Source organism: Rattus norvegicus, chromosome 6 (assembly GCF_036323735.1).
Source record: "Rattus norvegicus strain BN/NHsdMcwi chromosome 6, GRCr8, whole genome shotgun sequence".
In the NCBI taxonomy this organism is placed as follows: domain Eukaryota; kingdom Metazoa; phylum Chordata; class Mammalia; order Rodentia; family Muridae; genus Rattus; species Rattus norvegicus.
Genome location: NC_086024.1, coordinates 128,954,035 through 128,963,682, shown reverse-complemented (window position 1 = coordinate 128,963,682; position 9,648 = coordinate 128,954,035). Strand labels below are relative to the sequence as shown.

The window sequence follows — 9,648 nt, the reverse complement described above, 5'->3', positions numbered from 1 at the left end:
AGGCTTTGATCTCAATATATAGTAGACTAAGTCGTGAACACAGATAAAAGGAAACCCATCATAATAATTAGTAATAATTGTTTTAATTATCAAAATGAAGATTTTTATAGGTTCAGTGGTTTTAATGGTTTTAAAAATGCTCTGTGAGAGAGAAAGTAGATCAGGCCTAAATAAAAAGAGCCTGCTAAATTGAGTCAGTCTATACTTTTGATGACGTTGGGTAGGATCTAAACAGATGCACTCTGTATTTGTTTTAACAAGAAAGAAAAAAAAAGCTTAAAATGCTTTACAAACTACCAAGGATAATATTTGATAGAGGAAGACTCTCTGAATGTCTTGGCTGCAGACAGGAAGCAAAAAATCAAAAACAGCAAACAGGACAGGTACCACAATTGCTAATCCCTCTACTTGGGAACAGCTCTGAAACTGGCTGAGACTTAAAAATACCTCTAGCCAGAACTTCAGCTATACAACGATGATAAATCCTTTTGGCTATAAAATCCTCAAATTCATCATGTCATCCTTTCATATGGCATGAATGAAGATTCTTTTTGACTTGGTTATTAATCAAACTAATTAATAGGGGGACATTTTTATTTCTCTTGTTCAAACAAGGAGCAGAATTTCATCCTTAACTGATCTGTGCACCTTGCACATTCCACACAAAAGTCTTCATAGAATGAAATACCAAGAGGGCAGACCTGATATTCATATTCATATTCAGCCTCAGGGATGCTGAAGTGACCTGCTGTTCTAGCTCTGTGCCTGATCACGCCTAAGAAGATGCTGTTTCCAGAGACTTCATTAAAGAAAAGCTTCAGAAAGGGCTGCTTATTTCCAATGATCTCGGTTCATCCAGCCTTTCAGATGGTTTCAGTCAGGACTTCAGTTAACCTCTGAACTTTCTCAAACATAAAGCCTGGACAACAAATAATGTCTGCTAAATTTATTTTGATTTAATTATTTGCCTCAATTCAGCATGAAGCAGATATAAACTGGCTGTCTTCTAAATCCCTTAAGGAATATCGGAGACTGACCACACAGTCACTAACAATTTTTCAAATTTTGAAGCTACATCCCTACATACTCAAATATATATTCCTTCTGAAATCTCTGATGGAATTGAACTAGTAACAGTCTCACAATTGAACCTAAGTTCTTTAGCATTAAAGAAGGTGTTCTAGATTTAAAAGGATAGTTTTCATATGATAATACAAGTTAAAATAAAAAATGGTTGACATACAGAATTATAGGTTTATTAAGATAGGATAGTTGACAAAATAATTAATGTAAATAATGTAATGGACTAGATGGTGTAAGTAACTGTATATCATACCTTATAATTTTCATAATGATTATATTGTGTTCAATTTACATCTGGACAAAAATAGCTTTTCATTGGATTAAAAAGGGAATTGCTGGGATTCGGTGCTTTGAATGCTGAGTAGTGGGCTCCCAAGACCTGGCTGTCCCAGAGACACGGTACTTAGATGCTACATGACTCTGTCCCCAAATTATTTCTGATTGGTAAATAAAGATGGCAACAACCAATAGATGGGAAGAAGAGACATAGGTGGGTTGTAGGCTTCACAGGCATGGATTGTGAGGAGAACCATGAGGAGGAAGAAGTGAAGGAAGAGGAAGGAGAAGTCACTATGTGTTAGGAGAGAACTTGGCGGGGGGCTGGCCAATTGCAGTTAAGAGCAGCCCAGAAGATACATAGTGAGTAATAACTCAGGGTTTCCATAGGAAAGTAGAAACTAATAGTGCAGAGGCTAGGCCACTGCCAAATTATTGTGCTGTTTAAGGCTTATTGTAAATATAAAGGTTGTGTAGGTCTTTCGTCTAGGAACTTAAATAGCTAAAGTGGGGTAGAAAACGTGGCTGGGAATAAATAATTTCTACAACAAATTTCAGCTTTTTTGTGCTCCAACATCATTGTGATATTCATCAGCATTGCACCGACATGGCTTAAAATTTCCAGACTACCATGGCCTGGTGGTACAGATTTTAGCCCAGGGCTCTGAGTGGGCCCTGGGCAGCACACTAAGCACCATCAGGCTGCACACCTAAAAATGTGGTATGAGGGTCTAAGGGCATCTTCTCTCCTATTCTCAGGATTTTCATCAGAATTGCCATTGTTCTCTTGTTATTACCTTACTGCTACTATTGTGTGTGCTGGTCAAGTAGTAATGGCTGAGCACTGCAACGAAGAATCTGAGGCCCTTCAGTGGATTGTGGGTGGCCCTGTAGTGGGATATGGGTGGCTCTGCAATAGATTTTGGGTGGCTCTAGGGGAATTGTGAGAAGCCCTGCAGCGCAGCACAGGATGGTACCCAAGCATAGACACTAGCCCTGCATTGTTTAATGCATGAGTTCAAATCCTGGGGGTAAAGAGTAACTGGCTACACACTCCAAGAAGGAGTAACTGGGCTGTGATTTACCTCTCTTAGGCATGAGGGATCCCAGGTATGCAGGTTTTCTCACTCATTGAGCATCCTTACACACCCACATGGCCTTCACTGCTTAATTCAGGATCTAAAGTTAAAGACCTTCTGTTTCATGTCTTACCTGAGGGACTCTTATGTTCTTGGCTCCTGTGATACCTGACAGATCAGCCTATGTGTTAAAGACTTCTCTGATACCCAGCTCTAGAAGAATGTCTTCTAGTATGTGAACACAGATAAAAGGAAACCCATCATAATAATTAGTAATAATTGTTTTAAATTGTTTTAATTATCAAAATGAAGATTTTTATAGGTTCAGTGAACAACGGTACTGCGCATGCGCAGGTTTTGCACCTGGTGTCAGTTGGCCAGTAATATGCTAATGAGGGGCGGTACCATGCTAGTGAGGTGATTCATTCTCTGCCAATCCCTGGAGGACAAGCAGTGGGGTGATAGTGGGATGACAGTGGGGTGATAGTGGGGTGACCCGTGCCCTGCCAATCCCTGAAGGATTATTAGCATACTGTTGTGTATATAAGGCAAGCGCTTTTGCTGCTCGAGGTCCCCGTATCAGCAATGAGGGTGTCCTGCAATAAATGCTGTTGACAAGGATCCGATGGTGTTGCGTCTTCCTTGCCGGACGAGGCGGGCGCGACAATTCTTACCTGTAAAGAGGAGGAAATTCAACATCGTCATTGATGTCCTTTCCTCCAGCTCTGAGACCATTTCCTTGATTTCCCCCCTGGCTCTGTATCCTCATATAGTCATTGATGAGCTTTCTTGCCTCACAAGGCTCCTGGAAGTTGGCTGTGAAGACCTCTGTCAGGTATAGAGACCTTGTCTTCTCCTTGAACACATTCAGGAACTGCAGGTGCTTTTCAACAAACAGGGCATTGCTTCTACTGATCTGTCCCTGGCCCCCTGGCTGGCTGAGCCTATGAAGGAGGTCCCTATAGTTCTTGAGGATGTCTGCCTCAGGGGTCTCTGTGAGATTGAACTTGAGACCTTCTAGAATCTCCTGTAAGGTGTTGCCCTTTGTGCCCAGAGACAAAGAGGCCAAGGAAGTTGCGATGCTAAGTGGAGAGAAGACAATATTTGTATCTGGATTCTTCAAAGCCAACTGTTTGTAGAGACTTAAGGCAAAGTCAGTGTTGATGGAGGCCAGTGTTCCACTGTCTAATTGTTTTTTACTGTCTTGGTCCTTCTGGACTTCAGGGTGCTTTCCTAGTGTGCCATCTGTGCAGCAGAGAACAGCAGGGCAAACACCCGCCTTAATGTTCCACAAAACTGCAATGAAGGCCACCTTCTCTGTTCTTGAGGATGAAAAATTAACATCCTTTGAGTCAGGGAGGATGAGCAGGGGCTTTGACCACCTCCTGGTCCTCCCACCTGGTGGGCATTATGCCCTGCTCTGCTGGCCTCCATGGCTCTTTGACTGCCAAAGAGAGGTTCTCCTGAGACTTTGGGGAATCAGATGGCATTATTATATCATTGGTTCCCTCCTACCATGGAGAAAGTGCTGCTTCAGATGCCTATTTTTCCATTTAAATGAATGGCATCCAGATGGGGAGGGTCTTTCCAGCCTCACAAATGAAAGAAGAGAAATACTTGGAGCTTGATAACAAGCATTGTGCATTCTTAATGTATAATTCCTTCTCCCATTCGGGATTGGAATAAGCTCACATTAGAACTCAGGAAACCCTCTTCCTTTGCGTGTGTGCCCTCTATTATCAAGAAGCTCTAGTCCATACTGAAGGAAGGAACCTTGGATGAACTTTGTATCCCTTAATCTAGTGCATGTTTCTTTGAGTGAGGAGATTAATTGAGTGAAAACACTGGATATATTTGGCTCAGTGCCAAAGCCCTGTCATCACTGAGAACACCTACTAGAAGGACCAATAGGGAGAGGTTTTTTTCAACCTTACCAGGGTACCACATGGCCTCAGGATTGGAAGGCATCCAGACTAGAAAAATAAGAAGTGGTTTTCAAGTGCCTGATACTTGTAACTGATCTCAATTTGTCTGACAGGGTGGCTCTGTGGTGGCAAGCAAATATCTGTATGCAGTATGTTGTGTGGCCCATTAACATGATTAAGAAAATGGTTTGGCTCTTCAAATATTTGGTAATTGATGTGGAGCATGCCCAGAGGGCTAACTCATCTATACTCCCCTTCAGTAAAGAACACACGTGAACTTTTGCGATTGTGATAAACATAGCCTCCCATTTGTACCCTTTGTCCACACTGTACAAGAGTTGAATGGCAAAGTAGATGAAGAGAAATGGAAAAGCAAGGAAGGACAGGGAAGAGAGAGGGCAGATGTGTTGTGGGGGAAGGAGGAGTGGGAACGTGCAAGGAAGAGGGGGTATGACAATAAAATAGGGAGGAAGGGATAGGATGAGGGATCCAAGAGGAAAATGGAGGGGAGAGGAGACTGGAAGAGTGTAGGAGAATGGCTGAGCTGTTGATTTCTTTTTCTTGCTAGGTGCACCTATATCCCTTCTTCTTTGCCATGTATTTAGCAGGGAATTGTGGTCCCTGACCCCAAAGAATCTCCTGTGTTAAGTGAGCATAGCACTAAGACCCCTTCTCCCAGACGAATTCTTTAATTATTCTGTTCCTTCCTGGCTCTTATATCAACATCTGGACTAGGCAAGATCTCAGTACTTCCTCTGTGGAGGGTCACAGGAACAGCCTTCACTTACTTTCCAGAAGCATAGCCCATGGCACCTGCAACTTCTATAGCCTTGATGATCTAGACGAGAGTGAAGTTTTTATACATTACAGACATGTCCCCTGACTCAACCCCCATTGCCTAAGAATAATTTCTCACCTCCTCCAAACCAAAACTGCAAGCCATAGCCAGTAACACAACCTTGAGGAAACTTCTCTCTCTTTCCCCAGATAGATGTAGATTACCTGAAGACCTGATACCAGCTTCCAGTATCCTTGTTAGGTAAGTCCAGTGCAGCGTTGCTGTCTTTCTGGTGTGCTTTTTTCTCTACCAAAACAATGTGCATTCATCTCCAGGGACTCCTCCCTGCTGTTACAAAATGCTAATCAAGACATCTGGGCTCTGTGCTCACACTTGAGAAGGACAGACAGAATGATTTGTGGTGACTACAGGCTTTATATTGCAGAACACCAAGAGGTGGGAAATCCACTAACAGTGTTCTAAACTAGAGGCCAACTGGTAGCCCTCACTTTGGCTTCTGTTTCTGTAATAGTTAAAAGTCAGTCTGGAAAAGGTGAGCAGTCAAGGCAAAAGACAGGGCACCAGCACTGACCCAATTGTCACCAGGAAGAGCTGTAGCTAACCTTGTTCCGGGCTTCCCAACTCACTTCACAAAGGATACAAATCTATGTCTGTGTTCCTTGGTCTATTTATGGAAACTCACAGAATAATAAACACATGACTTAATGTTCACAGGCCTTTGCTTGCATCTATATTATCCTCCTTGCTGCCAGAAAGGCTAATACTGAAGGGAAGCTGCCTGTGCTTGGCAGTGGAGGAAATCAAAAAGAGGCTGTGTCTGCAGAGAGTGGCTGGCTGATAAGAATTTCTGTTCAGTGGGGAGCTCAGAGTCTTGAGGGTCCATCCTGAAGTCTAAGACCTTATTGATAGCTAAGTTTCCTGTAAAGAGAATCTCTTGCCTACTCTATGTACAGAACCATCCCTTTTCAACCAAAACCTGAGGTACTATTAGCTGAGGCAGGAAATAGGAGGTGAGACTTTCGGTAGAGAGAGGAACTCTCTGATTGAGTCAGGTTCAGGAAGAGAGTCTGCCTGGACTTTGAAGAGACAGATCAGGAAAAGGAGAGGTAAGCAGGTTCGTGGCAGAACTTAGACTAGTTTAAAGGAGATAATGGGGTTTCAAGCTAGCAGAAGTGATACAAAACTTGTGACCTAGGCATTTTATTCACAAATAATGTCTCAGAATCATTATTTTGGGAACTGTGGTATATTGGACAGTTCAGTTACAGTTTTGGTTTGATGGAACATCCATGTTTTGCTTCCTGTGTGTTAGAACCAATGTCTGTGACAATAGAAACGATTACCTCAGCAGACAACTAGGTGCACCCCATATGCTTAATGGCAGCTCATGATGTTTTGAGCCTAGAGGAGCTTCCCCCATCTTGTCGAGGCTGCCTCTCAGGCATCCACCCATGCCCTTTCAACTTGCCTTCACCTGGGACTTTCTTTTTTAAAGCTGTAAAGTATCGATGAGACTGCTTCCACATAGAAACAGGGAATTCATGTAATGGAAATCTGTGTTCTCTGACTGCTGTCACCCAAAATGGCTCCAGAATGAAGGCTCGTTTTCCCTTTTGGATGAGAGTTGTGGGTTTTGTGTCAACAGTGCTGTTAGAGACTCAGTAAAAACTTCTAAGTTCCAAAGTCGCTGCCCCATATTGGAAGTACATATTCTAAGAGGAAGCAATATGGTGGGGAAAATAAGATTTACAGTGGGTCACTTCATGCCAAAAATGTAGATCATTCCTGTTTTCCAGGAGGCACCCTAACATCCCCACAATTCTGCTACTTCAGGAAGGGACACCTAAGTCTGCTTCAATTTAGATAACCTGAATCGGCTCACACCTGCCTACCTGCTGTCAAAGAAATACCTGTTTGTTCCTCTGATACTTTGCTTGTTCTCCTGCACACTGACACAGACACAGACACAGACACTGACACACACACACACACACACACACACACACACACACACACACACACGAAACCAGATTTTTTTAAAACCAGGTTATTGTCCATTTTGATGCATCACTGCTTCCTGGCTAATGTTTGACTCTAACTGAAATGAAGTGCCATTTTTATACACTTCTCAGGGAAGATGACTTTGTTTGGCAGAATGCTGTTGCCCACCATATTCACCCTTCCTGTTTAGAGTTGGCCTTCCCACCTGGTTTTCTCCTCCTCTGTGCTGACTAGATTTATGTCAACTCAACATAAACTATGCCCAAGTTGAGGAAATGTAATCTTAAATGACAAATGCCCATTCAAGGTCTGGTTCCAGGCAAGCAAATAGGACATATTATTAATTATATTAAATTAGAGAGCTCAGCCCATTTGGGTGCTATCATCTCTGGCTCATGGTCCTGGGCTTTTATAAATAAGGAGGCAGAGCAAGCCATGTGAAGTAAGCCAGTAAGCAGCATCCCTCCATAGCTGCTGCATCAGCTTCTTCCTCCTGCTTTCTGCCATGTTTGGCTTTCTGTCCTGATTCTCCTTAATGGTAAACACTGTTTAATATACAGAAACCCCTTCCTCCCCAACTTGCTTATTGGTCATGGTGTTTCATGACAACAATAGAAACTATAACTGAGGCATTCCCTTACTTTGTCCTCTCTTCTCTAGACGCCTACATGCTTAAGTGGCATTTTGTAGCTGACTCATCACTGTCTATCTTTCATTGGATTTCTGGAGCCTGCTGTCTCTCTGTTTTTCTGGACTCCTAGATCCTATGGAATAAATGCCCATCAAATGCTTCAGGCAGCTCCCTGTTGCACTCCTATATGCCCCATCTGAAGTAAAGGGATGCTTGTACCCTGTGACGCTGAACCTCTTTCTGACAAGTCTTTCTCTTTGGAACACCCTCAGACTGAGACTCTGTCCCTACAGCACTCAGAGCTTCTTCCCTAGCTGTCTCTCAATTCCTATGCTAATGGACTCCTCCTCATGGTGGCATTCCTTTACACACTTTCTCATGTCTCTCCACCTTCCTTTTTCTTCTTAATGCCTCTGCTGCCACCTTTTCAAGGTTGGCATTCTTCTGTTTGCTGTCTCTGTGGCATGCTGAACCCTGAACTCTTCCCATTCCAAACTTAAGTCTTCTACTCCACTTGCTTGTCACCTTAAGTCACTTTCCATCCCCAAAACTGGAACGGTCATTAAGACTCACTGCCTTCTTTTTACTGCAATATGATTCAGCCCTATACAATCTTGACTTTATCAACAGAAAGGAAATGCAATATGTGATTATCAGGTTCTCATTGACCTCACACATGTCACTGTGCCTGCAAATGGTCTGAGAGGCTTCCTTCAGTCTTTCTTTGCCCTTCATTCCTGGTCTCCAACTCTGCTCCATGCAACAACCTAACATCCTCCTGAAGATGATCAGAACTTAGAGCTTCTGTCTCCCTCTCCTTTAAGCTTTGATCTACAGGACACAGCCCTTCCATGGGTCCTGATGGAGTCTTTAACCTTCCCTCTGAATCACCCCAAAACAGCTTCATTGGAACATGGAGTGTGTTTTTATTAAGATCCTGAACTTACCTTTTGCTCCACTCACTGAGCCTTTCGACTCCTTTATAAAGATCCCCGTGACTCCTCTACTCTCACTGAGACATATCACAGACTTATCCTGTGAAGGAGAAACATTACACTCTGCACTGCATGATCTACTCCTGTTCACCTTGTGAACAATCTGTCCTCTCCTTTCCATTGCTCTAACTTACCATGTGTATTCTGCCTCAGGACCTTGGCCCTTGCTCTCAGTTCCTGAGAGCCCCAGTACTGTGTTCCTTTTCACAGCCCAGTTTCTTATCCCCTTGAATTCTCAGTGTATGAGAAGCTGCCTCACTTCTGCTCTTGCTGTCTCCATGGTTGTTTTTCCTACATGTTTCTCGAATGCTGTGTTGCACGAGTCATGGTTTCCTACATGAAAGTTAGTTCACAGGGAGGTACTCTCCTAACTCATGCACTGCTTATGTCTTATGGTTGGCACTGACTGGATGTTCATGTACCCAACTTTGGGGATCTCATCCTAGGGTTCATGCTCTTTCCACAGATCAGAGGCACTTCCCTTACCAATCTCCATCTCCCACTTTCCTAAACTAACTTTCCTAAACTGCTTGCCTTAGCTTACTCTGTTTGGATCACTTATTTCCAGAACTTGTCATCATGCCAACATTCTTCTCCGATGCCATTCTTCTATTTGATCTTGAGAGGTATGGACTCTCTGGACTTCAGTTTATATCTGTGTAGGAAGACACAAAAGAGCTTTCTCTTCAGGTCCCAGCCACTTCAGGATCCTAAGTTTACCATGCAGACATGGCCAAGTCCAAGAACCATACCACACACAACCTGTCCTACAAGTGACACAGAAATTGCATTAAGAAACCCTGTCACAAAGATAGAAATCTCTTAAGGGGGTTGACTCCAAGTTCCTGAGGAACATGTG

At 43.1% G+C, this 9,648-nt stretch overlaps 1 pseudogene; it reads right to left on the bottom strand.

Annotated features, from left to right (window-relative positions):
- Positions 1–593: 593 nt before the first annotated feature.
- On the bottom strand, positions 594–5,306 carry LOC134479506 (serine protease inhibitor A3B-like; annotated as a pseudogene).
- Positions 5,307–9,648: the final 4,342 nt, after the last annotated feature.